The sequence below is a fragment of the Castor canadensis genome, chromosome 1 (genome assembly GCF_047511655.1).
Source record: "Castor canadensis chromosome 1, mCasCan1.hap1v2, whole genome shotgun sequence".
In the NCBI taxonomy this organism is placed as follows: domain Eukaryota; kingdom Metazoa; phylum Chordata; class Mammalia; order Rodentia; family Castoridae; genus Castor; species Castor canadensis.
The window spans coordinates 16,598,217-16,617,944 of NC_133386.1; the positions used below are offsets into that span (position 1 = coordinate 16,598,217).

The 19,728-nt window shown below is 41.8% G+C and overlaps 1 long non-coding RNA gene across 1 annotated transcript; it reads right to left on the reverse strand.

The window, feature by feature from the left end:
- Positions 1 to 6,139: 6,139 nt before the first annotated feature.
- Positions 6,140 to 19,155, reverse strand: LOC141423127 (uncharacterized). Its single transcript, XR_012447779.1, has 2 exons — positions 18,802 to 19,155; positions 6,140 to 6,531 (listed from the first exon to the last, which is right to left on the reverse strand). It is a non-coding gene; the product is annotated as an uncharacterized lncRNA (long non-coding RNA).
- Positions 19,156 to 19,728: the final 573 nt, after the last annotated feature.

The window sequence follows — 19,728 nt, forward strand, 5'->3', positions numbered from 1 at the left end:
TACAACTTCTTCTAGGAGAGTAGGAGCCTGTGTTTGTGTGTGCATGTGTGTGTGTGTGTGTGTGTGATGAGGTAAGGAGTGGGAAGAGGGTTGTCACATGATCTTAAAGAGGCAGACTATGATAACAGTGATAGTGGGGAGGGTGTGGCACTGCTCCTGTGACAAGGTAGAGAAGACACCAGATGCCTCCAGCCACATCACAACACAGGCACAAGGTCTGGCCATGATGGGGGAGCTGGTCCTGCCAAGCCTTACCTGGATGTCTCATTCCTTTTATTGCAGACCTCCAAAAAACTCCTGACTTAGCTTGCTGACAGTTTCATTTCCCAGGGGACACAGGGGGAAGGAGGAAAACTCAATCTCCAACCAATGAGTCAGAATTTGCGGTCACAGTGCTCCTTATGGTCACCTTGGGAGAAAGTGTGTGATAGCCAGTGAGGGAAACTCAGCCATAAACAATTCTAATGAACTCTAAATGTATGGAATGCTGATTTCTTAAAATTCAAGGGAAAGAGTGACATTATTCCATGGCCCAGAATTTGGGAAAAAGAATCTTCCAGAGGCCCTGGTGCACTTATAACCGGGACTGAGATATTTTAATTACAGCTGATGTGATTGAATAGGAGAGCAAGGCTCCTCCTCCTTTCAGGGCCCCAAGTTCTCTAGTGAGCTCTAGATCTAAAGGGTAGTTACCAAACTGGAGGAAGAGCCTGTGAGCAAGATGAAGACAAAAAAGGAACCCGGTAGGCTTAGGAATCATGTCATGAGTTGAGGTCGTAAACATGACTAAGAGCATAGAGAGGACTTTTACAGTCATATTAAACCAGAAGATCAAGGGCACTTTGTGGGTAACGACAGAGCCCAGTACTTAAGAGCATGGGTTTCTGCCTCTCGGTTTCCACATCTGTAAAAGGGATGTTAATGGAATCTACCCTTAGAATTTTGTGAGAATTCAACAAAATGATGATCTGTTTGGAACAGCACCTGGGGAGTACATGGCATATCCCAGGTCACCTGTGTCTTCACACGTGTGCGAGGCAGGCCCTGTTCAGGCCCCAGGCATGAGATGGTAATGATGGTGATGCAGACAATGGAGTTCTCACCTTGGGGATTTCGCTTTGTAGGAGTGAGTAACCTTGTTGTGGAGCATAGAGGAAATGGGACTTACCTGAGCAAGAGGTGGGGTGGGGAGGGCAGAGGGAGCAGGAGGAACAGGCTGGATTTGCTGAAAGCTGACCTTGACTGCTGGGCATGCATTGCTGAGGCAGGCAGTGTGGAGACAGCAGAACTCACACTTTCTGTTTTGTTTTTCTCTTCTTTGCCCATTAGAATTGGTTTGAGACTGTGCAAAGGTACATATATTGACAAAGGCAATCTTTCAGAGATGGGCCATTGGTGCTTGCCTTATGCCTTTGCTCACTCCATGTCAGCTGTCACCACCTACAAGCCCACTCCAGGAGCACCTGCTGTGAACTTGGGATTTCTTTGGTGTTTGGACTTCGATTTTTAAAAGTCATGATCATTAAGGCTGGGGGACATGACCAAAGTGACCCTGGATTCAATCCACAGTACTGAGAAAAAGTTATGATCAAGAAAATGCTAACAGGAGAAATTCAAATCAATATTTTTAGATAAAGCTTTTGCTTCATTGGTGCCAATTAAGTAGGTTGAGGCAGTCACCCAGGAAGATGTGCTCACATTTGCTGATAACTTGCCTGCCATTCGCTAGAGAAACACTGCCCTATAAGAAGTAGACTGTGAGACCTAATTGAAATTTTAGGCCTGAAAGTATGCTATTAGGAGTAAATTGTAGGGAGCCATTTCCCTAAAAGATAGGAGTGGGTCTTTGATAAAAAGTCCAGAGATTGTCCAATTTCTAAATCTTAAAGGCACAGGAAGGTGGGATAGGTAGATAGTGATAATTGTATTAACATTGCTTGGAGAAGCACACAACTGGAAGCCATCAATGCCTTGGGGAATGGTGGAACACTGATGGTGTAGAGGACTGTGTGACTATCAAAAGAAGGAGCTAGAAGGTTGTCAATGATGTATTATTAAGTAAGTGAAGTAAGCTGTGGGATAAAATGTGCACTGCTTCCATATTTGTGAAAAGAAATGACAAACTACCCTGATGTCACTCATATGCATCAGCAACTAGTCACGTAAGCATGGATAGCAGTATTGCCTCAGGAAAGTAAGAGTGGAGAGATGTTAGGAAGAGAAATAACTTTTAGTTTATGTAACTTTCAATTTAAATACTTTTTAGATTTATATGTATTTATGAATTGTTTCTAAGTTAAATGTGAATTACTTTGTAATTTCAAGTTTGAGTTTTTTCATTAGGATATGTTCATTGCAAGTGTGATTTTTAAATACATCAAAGAAACAACTTAAATTATATATCAGAAGGAAGAAGAAACAAGGGAAAATATCAGGGTAATTTTATAACCTATTCAATAATATAAAACTCCATTTTAAAGTTATGTGATCTGAGATAAAAGCATCAAAGTTTTCTTCATGAATCTTTGGGAGACTAAATAACACATCGCATTGAGCCAAAGGCTCTGAGTACCTAGACCACCACTGCTTGTGCTTACTGGTGCTCTCAGCCCAGTTGAGAAGCCAATGGCTAACTCCATCCTGACCATTCTCTACTTTCCAAAAGTGGGATCTCTAAGCTCTGCTGACACCCAGTGTCATGTTTCTGCTGTTATTTCACAAAATCTATGGCCCTGACTCTTTTCAAAAAATGTCATTTCAAGCTGGGCATGGGTGACACACATCTGTAATCCCAGCACTTAGGAGGTAGAGAATTGAGAACTGGAAGCCAACTTGGGCTAAATAGTAAGCCAAATCTCAAACAAACAAACAAACAAACAAAAAAACCTCCAAGAAAACCACAAAGAAATAAGCAAACATCACTTCACATCTGTCTATCAAACTTAGCATCATGGGCACAAGTGTGCACCCTGTGGCCCAATGCCTCTGTGTAAGCCCCAGCTCTACGATATGGGTGTTACTTAACTTGGACAAGGAATTTGATCTCTCTCAGTATCCTGTGAAATACTGAGATCTACATGCAGACTTGGTGAGAATTAAACAAGTTAATACATGTAGAGTTGCTTACGTATGGCAGCAGTGTCTACCATACCTTATTATAGTGGACCCTGGTACCCTCTGGTCTATGGTTCCGAGGAGACTGCTGTTGAGGAAAACTCGTGCATGCTCAGACACATGGAGTTCAGTGCTGTACTGCAGGTGCTTGATTTGTTTTTCTTTAAGGCCTCTCCACTTCCACCAAAGACAGGCTGCCTTTCAACAGATCTCAAATGTTCATTTTATCACTTTTATTAAGCACATTTGCTTTTACCTTGCTTTTTGTGGCACCATTTGCTTTTGGGGGGATGAGGCAGATTTAAACAAAATGAAGAGCAGGGAATCACTCAGCAGATCACACAATTTAAACACAGCTGATGATAATGCAGAACAGACTGAGAGCTTCATTGCACCTACTGAGCTGCATCATACATGGACAGGAATTTAGTCTTTGTTTGGGAAATTTCTTTTGATTTATTTATTTTGGCAGTACTAGGGTTTGAACTCAGGGCGTCACACTTGCTAAACAGGCACTCCTGATGCTTGAGCCACTCTGCCAGCCTCTTCTTTTGTTTTTATAAGCTTATTAATTTTGACCACACTCAATCAAAACTATGTAATAAATATGTAAATAAGGCAAGCTTACTATCTATTGTTTGCTGTTGTTCTTCCTCATCTATGCAAATTCTGTTTTGGTACACTTCTGTCTACTATGGCCCTTCCTGAGCTTCCAAGAATATTTGACTGCTTGCTCTCTCCTTGTCACCTCTTCAGCAGTGGGCACAGTCTTGTGGGCACCTTCCACTGCATGGTTCTTTTTATTTAATTATTTCAACTCTTCTTCCACTCTTGGACTATGAACAAGTTGAGGACAGGAACAAATTCTTCATCTTTGAGTTGCTGGCATCTGGCCCAGTATCCAGCACTTAGAGGAGAATAAAAGGATGTTGAAGGCATAGACAGAAGGATGGTTGGATGGGTAACTCCACCTCTGGGATCCCTTCTTATTTGCACCATTTCCAAATACATTGGAAATACTCATGGCTGTGTTTGTATTCTGGTGTATTTATTAGTACTTGTATCATATTGGTGTGTGTTGTCTTTCCTTATATCGGTCAAGTTCAAAATTGAAATTATGTGCTTCCTTAGCTCATGGCTACATCTGTTTTTTTTGTTGCCTTATTCAATCGTCCACCAGAGGCGTCTGAGACTGACTAGGGAGACCACTCTCTCTGCTTTGCCAAGTTGGGTGACACAATGTGGCAGAGGGGAAGTGTGGAGGTGGCTCTTTTTCGGATGTCCTGAAGACAGTAACCAGAATTTCAAGAGATGTTTCCAGATTGCACAATATAGTAAGAGAAGAGGAACCAACACCTTAAATGAAGACTGTTCAGCCACCTCTACCCACATCCAGATTTCAATTCCATTTCTTTTCATCAACTCCTTCCCTTTTGATTATTTATTGCAGTGAAACTTACTAAGCTAGGTAGGGTACATACAAACGACTCATTAAAGGGACCCTGTTAAGAAGAGGTCCACTTCAAAGACCAGCCTTGTATTCTAATGGGACAATACTGTTGGAGAGCAAAAGGCTGAAGGTAAGTCAATTAGGCAAAAATATAGCTCATCTACATCCTGTTTGAGGTTAAACCATTTTATTAATTTATATAGTAAAACGGCTCAGATGAGGTGTGCCTCCTGTTTCTTAAGCTATGGGGGCAAGGAAGGGTTTGCACAAACTTATTTTCACTTCTTAGCACACAACTAGATACGCTATCAATCTGTTATAAATAAACATGGTGTCTCCTGCAACATTTGTCATTACTTCTGACTGGTCTACTTGATCTGTGGAAATGAGATTACTTGGAGACCTGCCATAGATTTTCAAGCTGAACAAGATATATTGACAATACAAATATTTTCATGTCACTACATATCTTAATAAAATAACATTCACGTCTGGAAAGTGTGTCAGTCTGGAAAGGCTGCCCAGAGCCAGATCTATTTACTTAAAGAAGAAAAGGCAACCAGCCATGCTGGCAGCCCTTCAGCTTGTCATGCTCCCAGGGTTGAACACAGATAATAATAATTTTGGGTACACATGGGCAGATTTCTGGAAGGAGGGACTTAACCCCTGTGTGGACATTATGAACCAGCAGACAACCATTTCAGATGCTAAGCCCCACATGAAGTAGAACCAATTTCTTTTCTCCTTTTAGATTCAAACTTCAGTAGAGATTCTAACAGAATTTCAGATTCAGATTCTAATTTCTGACAGTTCTAGTTTATAGCAAAGTGATGAGTGGATTGGGTTCCCAAAACATATAAAGTACCTTCTGGTATAATACTCTTGGTAATTCCCCACTGAGGATGGGACATGTATGGCCTCCATCCTTGAATGGTTCATCCAGGGGCTGGGCACCATGTGGATTTGATGGCCTCCTGTGAGGACAAGTCTAACTATCCTATGAACAGGAGATGGGCCATTCTTATGCTGTATTCTTTCCTCTACTGCAAAACAACCTAGAACCAGAGGTGTCTTGGGGTTCATAGGCTTTGTGGTTGCCGAGAGAGAAGAATTCTATTGCTTTTCTCATGTTGGAATTCTCTTCAATCATACATTCCGAAACACTCCAATTTTTTTGGCAACTCAGTCCCAGGGGAAATGTCTCCTTTGGGGGCATTGTAGGCTAATTCCTTTTTATTTCCTGTTTTACTCAAAGAAAACTTTATGTACTTTGTAATATCAAGTAACCAGAATAAACAGAAGAGTAGGTCTATTAGGATTTCAAAGTGTTAATAGGTTTTAATTTATATTTAAAAATTACTTTCTATTGACATTACATGTATTAATGCCACTCAAAGTGATTATTTGTGTTTCTCCAGCCTTAAGGGAGCATTGTATGTTATATTCCTATGAAGAAAAAAATGAATCAAACTTGGTAAAGATGAATGTTGGGCCTATGACACCAATGCAACTAGAGAGCAAAGACTGGAATTGATGACATCAAAATGATTGTTTCAAATGAACTCTACAAGGGCATGGTTTAAATACAAATGTGTTTAATGAGCAAGAAGGAGTGACAAATTGAGCAGTAATATCCTGTCACCCGGAGATCCATGTGTCAGTTTGCTAACAGAAAGCTGGAGCCTGATGGTACAAGCAAATACACTTTGATGGGGAGAATGAGTTAAGAAAGGGCAGGAGCTTGGGGACGGCAGCTTGAAATCTCAGGTTCTCCAGGAGCAGCCCTTGCTAGGCAGTGGAAAGGGGATACACTAGTCAGAAGGCCAAAAATGGGCTCCAGATCAAGTCTGCATCTTCCTTAGATCTTCCTGCTGCTAATTAGGGAGAATGTGTTCAGAGAAGCCACCTTGAGGTCTGATTCGGTGAGTATGTAAATATGCAACTGGACTCTAATTCTTCGGCTTGAGCTGTAAGAGAAATTACAATTTGATTTGTAAATCACTCCAGAAAGTGTTATGTGGAATAAATTTCTGGTTATTTTTTCTTGGGAGTCTCATATATATGTAGTCTTGAAGATTTGAAGCCAGCTCCACCTTCTTTTTTGGTTTAATCTCATTTCATCCTTTTTCTACTCAGAGTGTTGAAACAGTGGCTTGCAAAAGGAATACATTTGCAATCGTATTTCAAAAAAGTGCATAAACTAAATTTTCAAGAAAATATTCAACCTTTCAAATGCTTGTTGGACTGGTGTCTGACAAAAGGAAACAAATATGTTAGAATAATTTGTAACTGTTTACTTTTACTTTACTTCTCTCTCTGTCTCTCTTTTTTTTGTTGTTTTTTTTGGTAGTACTGGGGTTTGAACTCAGGGCCTTGCACTTGCTAGGCAGGCATACTACCACCTGAGCCACACCTTCAGCTCTATAATGGCACTTTAAAAACATTAAAACTATTACAGTATAAAAGATCAACATCTTGTTGATTAAAAGAGGCAAAAAGTTAGCATTTCAAAACAAAAAGCCACCATTAGGAAAAAAAAAAGAAGAGTGGGTTGCTGACATATGTTATCAAGTATAAGTATTAAATGTAGCAAAAAAATGTATTTCCTTAGTCTGCTTGGGCTGCTGTAAAAAATACCGTTGCCTGAGTGGCAAGAAGTTTACTTCACAGTTCTAGATACTAGGAGGTTCAATTTCAAGGTGTTGGCAAGGTAATTTTCATTCTGAGAGCTCTTCTCTTGGCTTGTAGGCAGGTACCTGCTCATTGTGGTCTCACATGACCTCTTTGTGCTTGAGCGTTGGTGTCTTTTCCTCTTAATATAAGGGCACCAGGCCTATCAAATTAGGACTCCATCTTTATGACCTCATTTAACCTTAATGATCTCCATAAAGGAGATATTTGTGTCCAAACATGATCACAGAATATGAGTTTGGAGGAGGACACAGTCAATCCATAACATATATGCTAATTAAATTTGTAGTTCTAAATATAACAGCTAAAATATAACATTTGACATTGTTAGTCAATAAGTAATGAACAAAACTCAATGGATAGCCCATCTAAATCGCTCATTCCATGGCATATAAATTATACCACAATAAAGACAGGAAAAAGATAATGGAAAGAGTAGAGAAATAAAGGTAATGGTCCTTGGTTTGAAGTCAGCAAGACTGTGATGTTGCTGCTGTCCTTTGTGATGATTATACTGATGTCCTACAGTTTCATAGCACCTCCCAGTTTACAAAACCTTTTCATCTACCTGACCTTATTTACACCGAAAGCGCTCCCCTATTGGCCACGTGTGTTGAACGGTGGTGGGTTCCAGCAAGAGGGGGAGTCTCCCTCTGAAGGCAAAGAAGTCCCCACTGTTTCCCAGCCTAGAGGAATCCTATTACCATGACACGAAGTGGCAAGTTAGATGATTTCTGTGGCACAAGGGACAGTAAGACTGAACTCTGAGATTCTCCTTCTTGTCCTCCAGAGCTAAGCAGATCCCTGAAAGAATATCAGGAGGATCTTTGCCACGCTAAGATTACATGAGGGGCTAAGTTGAGGGCCTAGCTTCTAGAGGGATGAGCTGAGCACCTAGCCCCTACAGAATTCTCAATTAAAAAAAATGTAGTCTCTGGAATTAATAATAATAATGAAATTAGTTTGGCATAGCCACAGGCAGGGTCAGTTGAGCCATTCTGGACCTGAACCTGTTACTTTCTGTAATTTTGAGTCCCAGGATGTCTGTAGCTGAGCTGTCAACTCTGGTCACAGGGGCTTTTTTTTTAAGGAATTCTTCTAGACCTGTGGCTGAGGACTTGAACTGAATGCTTGGTCCCTGTGCAGTTAAGCCTGGTCAATAGGCTAGGTTTACCATTGGGACACATTGTTCACTACACTATCAGTCCTGTAAGGACAGGAGTTGCCTTTGCTGTTTTCAGCATTGTGTCCCTAGACACCAGCTCAGTGTTCAGCATGTAAACAAGTGCTCAGGAAGTGTTTGTTCAATGAGGACTCCTGCTCCTCGATATTGAGTCTTGAGAAAATAACCAACTGCCAACTTCAGGAAATAATCTACTCTTTGTTAGCCTTACTGAAAATAAACAAGGCAATGAAATACAGCTATTCGTAGAAGCAGCTTGAAAAAAAAAAGTCTGATTTTTCTTACCAGTATCTAAGCTTACTAAATTAAAGTGAAACATCTCAAGGCATATTAAAACCTTTAGATATGCTTTTCTAATTGAGAGTTATGACAGGACTTCAGTGTTCTCAGAGCCCTACAAATTCTAGGCTTATCAATAGCATTGTTTTGATGGTGATGTTGTGGCCGAAGCAATGGCCTGCCCATCAAAGCACTTAGTCTCTGATTCCTGACCGAGTTCCTGGTTCAGATGACCTCATCTCATAATCTCAGTGAGCTCTGGCCATGGCAACTACAGGTGGGAATGAAAGTAACGGTGGCCAAGAGGCGAGGCCCAGCATTAGTGTGTGCTTGTCTATCAAGCAATCATATGACAATTGTGTTGACACCAGTCAAACACGCCAACCTCACTGGAAACACAAATGCTCTGTATGTGTGATGTCTGCAATGTTCCCTTCCTGAGAGGCACTTGAGTTGGAGACAGAGAAATGGTTCCTAGTTGGGTATCAGTTGGTGAGGCACTGACATTCCACAGCCAGTTGAGCTAATCCCTTGTAGAGGTCCCACAGAGATTTCCCCTGCTATTGTTTTCTCTTCCAAACTAGCCATCTGAATATATAAATGTGCGTTTTACTGTTAGGATAGGATATTCCTTCCAGCCCACTGACAATGGTCAGTGGGGTAATTTTCAACATGAACATTAAAGAAGTCAAAAAGTTTTGACTGGATCATTTAAGATGTCATGGTCTCCATGAATAAGAAGATTTCCTTGGATCATGAAACCTGGCTGTGTTCACATAGCCCACAGAATGTAGCAAGGGCAAATCTGGGCTGTAAGAGGAAGTGATATTGTGACAGCTGCCAGGGTAAGCAGATATTGTCCGTCAGGTCCTCTTTTCATAGTGAGAATTACTCTGATCACACAAGGTTGGGTGGGAATTGCTCAGTATTGTGTGGATGATGTCCTTGGAGGGGGTAGAGGAGACATAATGGCATGCCACTCTAGGAGGCCGGGGGCAAGAGTGAGGGACATTTGACTAAATGCATTGAATTTGAAGCTAGTCAATTGGTGATGCCTTGTGCAGATGGACCCAGGTAGGGTTCCCTGACAGAAACCAAACACACCCTGTGACTTTCCTCCAGATAGAGAAAAATGGGTTGGGTACAGAAAGGCAGCAGAGAGGAAGATCCAGATGTCCTGAAAAGAAAAGAAAAGAAAAAAAAAGCAAAGAGTTTTAGAGCCATAAGGGATCTTGGAAATTCTGAATTTCAATGAGTTCCATGTTGCTCAGTTATACCCTTGTTAGATCACTGGGTCATAGTTTTTGCCATGCAGAAGGGCCAGGTGAGAGTCCCCTAGGAATGGACATAGTTGTTCATTCCTGAGGCTGCCAGGGCCTGACAAATGGTGGTGCTTCTGCACTGTGAACAGACTGGTTGTCAAGTGTGAGGTCCATAGGTATGGACCACTGCACCCCTGAGGCAGGCCCCTTAGAGGATGGCTGAGAACCTTTGTTGTTACGGTGTGGCTCTTCAGAATCCATTAAAGGCTACGTGAAGGGCAGGACTGCCTGCCTCCCCTCTAGCACAGAATGGGAGCTCCACTGTCTGGTTAGGGTGTACGTGATCATCCTGGGAGGGTGCTATTGGAACAAGTGCTTCTCATGGCAGATACAGTGCCTTTTGTGGGAGGAGGCCAAAGCTAGGAAAGAGGAAACCAGTAGTGGGGACCAAGTGGTGTCTTTAAGAACTAGCTCTTGAGGCATCCAGAAATACATTACGAGAGGATTTCCCAAAAAGTGAGGTTGTACAATGCCAAGTGGGGATGAGTGAAATAGAACAACAACAAAACCTCGCTGATGGAGAATGAGTAAGTAATGGGGTGGGGGGTTAATTTGATTTAAGCATGATATACAGGCCTGAAGTACCAAGGCAAAACCCACTGGACTATCAATACACGCTTTAAAAAATGAAGGGTAGTAGGGTAAAATAGGTCTCCTCTGGGGTTGGGTATCCCTGGGAGGGGGTGGGTACAAGGAAAGGGGGTTTTGAGGGTATAGATGGAGGATGTATTTTATATCTGTATATGAAAATAGAAGAATGAAACCTGTTAAAGTTGTTCTAAGAAGGGAGGAGGGGGGAAGAGAAAGAACAAAGGAGGAGGTAAATCTAACTAAGATATATTGTAAGCACATATGTAAATATCACAATTTATCTCTCTGTGCAACTATTATATGCTAATAAAATTTTTTAAAAAAACATTAATTTTTTAATAAATTTACACAAAACATTACATGTGGTTTCATGTCTAACTCTGTTCCCCTAGCATTAGTTTCAGAGCACCTCCATATGCTCTTATACTTCTTGCTATTTCTTGCTAAATTCCAAAGAATTCTTTGTGCAAAGACATCATACTTCATAGCACCCAACACAATCCACAGAAGGGGTCTCCATGCAAATAAATTAAAACATTTAACTTAGGTCAATTTAAAAAACAAAGAGAGTTGGGAAGATAAATTATTTGGCTCCATAGGGGGATGTCAGATCAAGTATAATATAGCAAAATATCAGTCTTACAAAAAAAGTCAAAGGAAAAGATTATGCTCAAAATTCCTCCTGGCTGACTGGCCTCTGAGTTATTAATTCAAATGTCCCTCCTATTGGTGTTGTTAATGGCTTCAAACAGCTCTTGTCTCCTCTTATGCAAGGGGAAGACTGGATCCATTCCAAACTAAATAGCAGTAGCAGAGGAAGCCAACATTTGCAGTGTTGTTAGATAACTCTAGCGATTAATTTTCTTTAACCAAGTCCCTTTTTCATTTTTTACAGATATTTCTTCCATGGCCTAAATCTACAAGTTAGACATTCTTAATACTTAAAAAGATTTCTGAATAAAAAAAAAACTTTTCCATTTAATTAGCCTCATGTCTCTTTTTTTCTGGGATATTTTACTAATAGAAGGCACTGAGAAAACAGTAGAAGACTGGGGAGAATTTCTTTGTTGGACAGGGAGATACGGGATGGCAAGCGAACATTAGAGTCTTTGGGAACAAGGAAGGAAGGTAGGCAGAAATTATTTGAAAAAAACGGCTCACGTGTTTCCAAGTTGGCAACTACTTAGAGGTATAGAATCTTAGAATTTAAAGGATCTCCAAGTTCAGCCAACTTCAAATTGGAACTCCCTTGGTAAGGATCCTGTGATCTATGCTTGAGTATCTTGAATGAGGGTGACCTCATTGGCCATTACATTCTTGGACCATGTTGATGTTTAGAAAGTATTTCTTCATCTTGAGCTCTGTGTAGTGGCCATTTTTCATTTTGGACTTGCCTTAAATCCTTCCTAAGAAAACCATAATTTTCCTCCAGGGAATAACCTGCTTTCCACTAAAGCAGCCCTGGCTGGACGAATCAATCTAGATGGGTTGTCCTCTGCTGTGGAAGACAAAGAAATCTCTGGAAGTGTCTTCTGCCAGACTCTTCCTCTCATTTCCCTGGGACAGTCAAGGGATAGGTGTATGACTATTCATATTCCTCAGACTTGGATCTTGGGCAAAGTGACACAGGATCAATGACATGGTCAGAATGCTGTTACTCTAGAGACAGTTTGAGGCAAGACAGTAAAGAACTTCCTAACACCAAGACCTCTGGTGCCATCTGATTCCTCTGTGTCCCCAGTCTGGTTCCTTACCCTTTCTAGGGATTGGTGAGCTCCTTCATGTATGTCCAGTAAATACCTATTTTGCTTAAGCTAGTCATGATTTTGGTCCTTATGACCAAAGGGTGCAGATACCATCTGCTACCTCCAGCTCTACCTTATCCACCCAAACTCTACTCTCTGCTGTTACACAAAGTACATTGGATCCCCTTTCAACATTGCCAAGAAAAATCTGAAGGACTTCTATCATGTTCCTCCTAAGATTTACCTTCCACAATGAATGTCCCCATTTCCTTTGACATTTGTTCACTATGATGGTTTGGGTACCCTTCACCATTCTGTTTTCCTTGGCCTAAAGCTCAGTTTGTCAAAGTCCCTCTTAGAGTATGTCATCTGGGATTGAAGACATAATCTCCATTTGGTGCTTTGACCAGTTTGTATTTGGTCAGATATTTCCTGGCCTTGACCTGGCCACTCTAATTTATGTGACCGCAAGTAGAACTTGCCTTCCCTTCTGTTAACTGTGTTATATTCTTGACTCAGAGTGAGTGACACACATTAGGCACTTAAAAAGTTGGGGTTATTATTAATATTAGTAAGCTCCTGGATTTTTCATAAAAAGTCTTGAAGTCAGGTCACCCCAACTCATGTTTTTGCCATTGTGTTTTATAAATCTTAATGTGGCAGTTAGTATTTATTCCTATTAAATGTTGTGCCTTTGCTTTTGGTTTATTCTTAGGCCAATACAATTAAATGCTTTCGATACTTTCTAATCTTAGTAGCTTCTCACATCTTTTTTTGTCATCTATTTATTTGGTAAACATGCCTTTGGTGTTTCCCTCAAGTCACTGGGAAAAGTCTTACACATTTCATAGTACCAAAGACCTTCCTCCAGGCTGAAATTCAGCTCATTAATCAAACCAGCATAGTGTACTGCCTGCTCAAAACCTAACCTAAGTACACTATGTTTTTCCAACTCGTCCACAAGAAAATGATGGATGATACCATGGGATGTCTGGCTGACACTGCCATGTGCGCTGTACATGTAGTAGGCTGGGCAAGCACCTCTGAAGTGAAGAACTTGATTTTCTGCCTTCTTTTCCATATTGGCACCATTTCTGCCCTAGAAAGAACCTTAGGCAGAACCCCAACAAATAAAAGATAGATCATGGTCAAATGAGAGTACGGGTGGGCCATGGTTGGCTAAGGGCCTGGATGGCTTCCGACTGAGCCCAATGTCCAACCCCTCCCCAGAGCATCTTAAGAAAAGGATGGCCTCCAGGGGCTTCTGGTTTCAATATTCCGATTTAAAAGATCCTGAGTAGCAAGAGTTCCCTTTAATTTTTCTTCGGTTTTCAAGTTTACAGATGTCTGCAAGGGAAGCCAAGATTTTATCAGACAGTCTGTTTTGAGTAGGCTTCTATTTTATCTTAAAAATATTATTGAAAACCTCCTATGTTAGCCAGGCATGGTGGCTCAAGCCTGTAATCCTAGCTACTTGGGAGGTGGAGATTGGGAGGATCCCAACTGGTGGCCAGGCTGGGCAAAAAATTATGAGACTACATCTCAACCACTGGCTGGGTGTGGTGGCATGCACCTGTCATTCCAGCTCCACTGGGAAGCACAAATGGGAGAATCATGGTCCAGGCATGAAACAAGGCCCTATCTCAAAAATAACCAACACCAAAGGGCAGAAGGTGTGATTCAAATGGTAGAGCACTGCCCTACCAAGTGCGAGCCCTGAGTTTAAACCTAGTACCACCACCACCACCAAAAACAAAACAAAACAAACAAAAAAAACCCCAAAACTAAAAAACAAAAAAAACCCTTCATGCTAGGAGCTGTTGGTGCATCCCAGATATTTTGTTCAGTAGATTTATTAAAGACATGGATGAAAATATAAACCACAAAAGCATGAGTAAGTATTTACTTTTAAAAGACAGAGGGGTAGGGGAGAGCATTCGAAGGGATTGAACAGACCAAAGTAAGGCACACCCACAGAGGGCTTACATTGAGACATCCCTCTGAACTTCAACTCAAATATTAATTATGAAAACCAGGACTGTAAAATAGGCACAGTTGGGGTGTGTGTGTGTGGGGGGAATTAGTGAGAGGAGGGAGGGTAAACTAAGAAGATTAAGGCGAGGGTATATGGTAGATGGGCTTCATATGCCTATTTGAAGCAGAGCTAGAAAACCTCTTGCAATTGCTTTAAGTGGGGTGGGAGGGGGCTGAGGGGGGAGAGACGACGGGGGCGATGTAACCAATGTACCATATAAGTCTAATCAGAATTGTCACTGTGAGACCCCCGTATCATGACTATATCCTAATATTAAAAAAAAAAAAGACAGAACAAACCTTTATATCCCAAAGTGGAGACTGTTAGAATGTCGTGAATTTACATGTAAAATTTAGCATTTAGATTTTAAAATGCTAAAAAATGAATTACATAAGTATAGGATTGAGAGGTCTAACCTATCTGCATCTTGGCTTTCACGTTTTGGGGCAGTGGCAGGGAAGGGTGGTGAAAAATGATGTTACCACTTACAGAGAGCATATAAAGGATCAGGGATTTGATATAGATTAAGGTTTGTTTCAGGCCTTGTGTTAGACTTCTGTCATTTTGAAAAAATACCTGAGATAAATCAACTTGAAGGAGAAAAGGCTTATTTTGGCTTATGATTTCAGGGATTTCAGGCCATGGTTAGTTGGCTCCTTGCTTTTGGGTCTTTGATAAGGCAGCACATCATGGTCTGGGGAGAGAGAGAGAGAGAAAAAAAAAAAAGAGACAGAAGGGGTAGGGTCCAAATAAGTCTTTCAAGAGTAGGCCTGCAATGACCTAACTTCCTTCCACTAGGCCCCACCTCCTGAAGTTTCCACCATTTCCCCATTGTGCCACAGGCTGGCAACAAGCGTTCCATATATGGGCCTTTGGGGATATTCAAGGTTCAAACTGTAGAACTTTATTAACTAATAAGCAAGTATATCATGTTAGTGCAAACAAAAGTAAGACTGATCAACTGAAGAAAGTCCTTTGAGGGGATCTGCATTTAGTGAAAGACCTATTCACAAGTCATTTGGCAAATAATTTCATAGTACTTGTGTTAGGCTGTGGTCTCATGTTGGTGATGCAGGATAAAAGTTCAGCTCTGGCCTTTAAAAAGTTCATAGTATAATGGAGGAGACAGGCACATGACTGTCCCATGACACTTGTGTGTTATAAGTTAGATATAGAGATAAGAGCAGGTTTCTGGGCACTGCACTGGGCAGCTCTAGGCTAAGGTAGGAAGCTGGACTGTTTGCTACTTCCTGGGGGTGGAGCTACCCAGCTTCCTTGGCACACAGATGTAGATGCAGAGCAGGGACACTGAGAGGAATAGACTTACTGTGGACACCTGGATGCTGAGTTCTCTGTAACTGTGCTAAATGTCCCCAGTTATAACTTAGGACTGGAAAAGCCCATCTTTCACCCCTTGCTGGATTGTCACTATCACAGTCCCTTGTCACTCATGAGCTCTCCTTTGGGTTAGTGGCTTTCCATAAGGACCTACGTCTCTGGAGTGTTGGGTGTGGAGACTATACAAGGCTGCTGTGAAGTTACACTGTGTGCTGGCATGGGAGGTGTCCCCACTTGCTGGAATGCCAGCTACAGCTTCCTTTTAGGTTTTGACACCTGCACAAGTCATGTTGGGAGAAATAAAGCAGGATCCTTCAGGAAGGGGCAGGTGATATGATGTGCATTCTGGGGCTTACTTTCCTCTGGGATCCTTTCTTGGGAGGCAGTTTGGCTTAGAGGTTAAAAACAAAGACTTTGATTCAATTGTTATCAACTGCTCCTCCCAGCCTCAGTTTCTTCATCTCTAAAGTAGAATTCTATGTCATTGAGTCAAAGGAAATAATATAATAGAAGGCAATGCACGCAATGCTTGGCACACAGAGCTGAATAAATTTAATTCATGTTATTGCTGAACACATTGGTACCCTCCCACCATTTCTTGTTTGAACAAGGCACATCTCCCCCACTGTACTCCTTTCAGGACCTCATTTCCTGTCTCAATGATCCTTGTGAGAACATACTTCCTCCTTGTTTAACAATTTCAAGCTCCCCATCCCTTTCCACCACCCTGCCCCGGTTTGGTTGTCTGTGTGTGAACTAATGATCCTCGGAGGTCAACTTTATGTGCTTCCTTCTTCCCTGCTGTTTTCTGCTCCTCGCTAACTGACACCTCCTCTACCATTCTTCCCTCTCCAATACACTGCTTATTCCCTGTCCTGCAGTGTTTGCAGTTGCAATGAGGGTCGGGGGTAGATGGGGAAGCTCTCTGTATCCTATCAAGTAACCTGTTGTTCTGGGTGATGAGCCCTGGTCCAGAAACCTCAAACCTGCTCCTCAGTGCTATGTAAAAGCCACCTTTCCTTCCTCTGTTCCTTTTTTTCTTTTCCAAGGTTGTGAAACTTCAGCTGGAAGGAGAGATGTGAACACTCCTCTCTTTCCCCAAGATATTTGAGCTTGCTATGAAAGACCAGAGCTTCACTCTCCATTTCTTCCCAATTACTAATTTTCCAAAAGAGAATTTCACACTTATTTAAAGAATACTTGGATTGGTTTTAATTATTAGGAATTCTAACTTAGCTTATTTAAATTTTCCTTTCAAGGGAATTAGACTAATTTGTGTATTCTGTATTATATTTTAAATGCTTTCTCTTGAATTGTCAGTATTATAGAGAGATGTTGAAAGCACACTAAACTTACTCTGAGTATCATCCCCAAATCAAGTCTGAAATTTAATTTGTAGAAAAATTAGAAGAAAAGTTGTTAAACAAATGATTACTACCTTCACATATCCAAGTTACAGAGTGCAATTCAGCATCTAACAGCAGATGCATGCCTGTTTTCTTACTCTTTTTTCCAGAAATTTCCATGGAATAGAAAACAGCGTTTTTGGCATAAAAGTGGCCACAGTTCAAGGTTACAAAGCATGGGTGGTTAATCATGGCCTCTGTTGCCCTTTTCATACGCAATAAAAGGCAATCATTGTCTGCATTTCATCCCCCCTTCTTCAGGTTCCCTGGAATACTGACATAAAAGTTCAGAAGCACAAGAACTGAATTGTTAAGGCTTCAAGGTTAGTGTGGCAGCCTAGGATTAGAACATAAGTGTCCTGAAGGTCAAGAGATTTGCCTTCTGGTTCTTGCAGAACGCCTTCCTTCAGAAATGGGCTGACGTGCTCAGTGAGCTGGCTCGCCTGACTTCTATCCCATAAGGACTTCTTTCTCTTGCAGCAAACACCAGCCTCTGTGAATACACAGAAGGTCTAGAGAGCTAAGTAACCTATTTCCAGTTCCCCTGAGATGCTAGAATATCAACATGAAGGTGGAAAAAATATTTACTGTAATCTCCTAACATTTCTTGGGAATGGCCATGTGTCAACCATGAGGTAGGGCAAAAATAGACCTGCTAGTTCACTCTAGCTCATCCTTATGGCCTTGAAGGGCAAAGAGACTGCTATTGAAGCCATTCAGTTCACAGATTTCCTTGTGCTGTATAGATTGCAACTGATTAGAATAGTCAGTTTATCATCAGGGAGATGGAGCTAACTACCACACGGGCTCCAGGTCCTTGCTAGGGAAACTGATATGTTTATTTTTAAACCCTATATTCCTTGCCCCAGGCACTTGGCTTAGCAAATATCTATCATTAATCTAAGTTGAACCAGAGACCAGTTTATTAGTCCTTTTAAGTCCCCTGACAACTGATGGAGCAGAAGACTAAGAGGCATGGCTCTCTGGGCAAGAAAGAACAGCTCTTAGGCTTGCAGAGCACTGGGGGTTCCCATGGCCCATGTCCATAAGATGTGGGCAGCGGGAAGTTAACTCCATTACTCTGATGAAGGGATTATCGCACTCTGGATCATGACAAGCATGTGGATGGGGCTCCACAGGAGGAATGACCGTGACTGTGCAGGATGGAACTGCAGAGGTACCCACTGCTTCTTATCAAAAGATAATTACAGTCAATACAGCCGACAACAGCACTTTGCTTTGTTTAACTTCATCAGTTTTGTCTGGGATGTGTTTGGCCTGGAAGTGCAGAGAGGGAAGCTGGGATTTCATTATTTAAAGTCCATTCAGCCAAACTTGAACCTTTGGACATTCAACTGAACCAGGAGCCAAGCCTTTCAGTATTCTAACTTCTTACCCACTTCTGGGAGAGGCGTTTCCAGAACTTGAAACTAGCCAATGTGCTGAGAAACTGCAATTAGAATTTTGGAAGTTTTAAAACTCAGGTACAGATAATAACATGACCACTAAAAACCCAAGTAAACCAACCCAACAGCATTCTACTTGATGGTTTGAAAAACCCGCAAAGGTCACATTTTAGGTCCCCTGTGCTACAAACATAAAACTTAGGATGAGAAGAAGTGGTAGGGATTTAGACCAGAGTCTTACCGAGCAGAGAGGGTGCAGGAGAGGGTCCTTTGTGACAAGTCTGATTGTCCACAGTGCCCACCGAGTTCCTGAATTCCCACTCTTCCTGAGCCACCCGCTGCCAGGCCTCCTCTCCCTGCCCTGCTGACACTGTGCAGGCTCTAATTTCTCTCAGGGAACAAAGCCATGCAGCATCCATGTGGTTCACGGAGTCCCCGGCAACCAAACAAAACCTCTGCATATGGATGGTTGTCTCATTCAACAGAGGGCGTGTCCACAGATATCAGGGGGAAATGATAAGCTGTGATCGATGGTGGCAAAAGGTACCCACTGCTGCCAGCAGACCTCATGTTACCCCTACACACACACACACACATGCACGCACACGCACTCACATGTCTTTAAAATTTGCTGGTACTGTCTGCATGAAGTACTCATTCTCTTTGTTAGCAAAAGCACATCGCCAAGCCAGGGTTTTACTTTGCACCGTTGACAGTTTCATTCTTATTCTTGTGTTTGGTTTCTGACACCACATATTTTTCCTCCCCCCTTGGTTTTGGCATGGCTGGTGTTTTCTTCTATTTATCTACCTCCCTGCTCCCTGCCCTGTCACTCACAGTGCCTACCCTCAGGTTTTGGACAGCTGGCTTGCTGGCCTTCCTTGTGGATTACAGTAAGAATGCAAGTTTGAGTTTCATTTTTTGAAGGATCCCCTATGGGTTAGCCTTTTTTTCTCCTCTCCTCTATTTTATTATCAGTCTTACCCTTTACTACCATCATTCTAAGTGTTCTTTCCCCTTTCTTTCAGTCTTTCAAAGAAGACAACAATTCTGTTTGGGTGTCACTGTGTCCTCTCCCCAGGGCACTCTTTCAGGGTCTGTGTTGGTTCTCTTGAGCACACGAGTGTGCACAGACACACAGACACACACACACATACACACGTCCCTC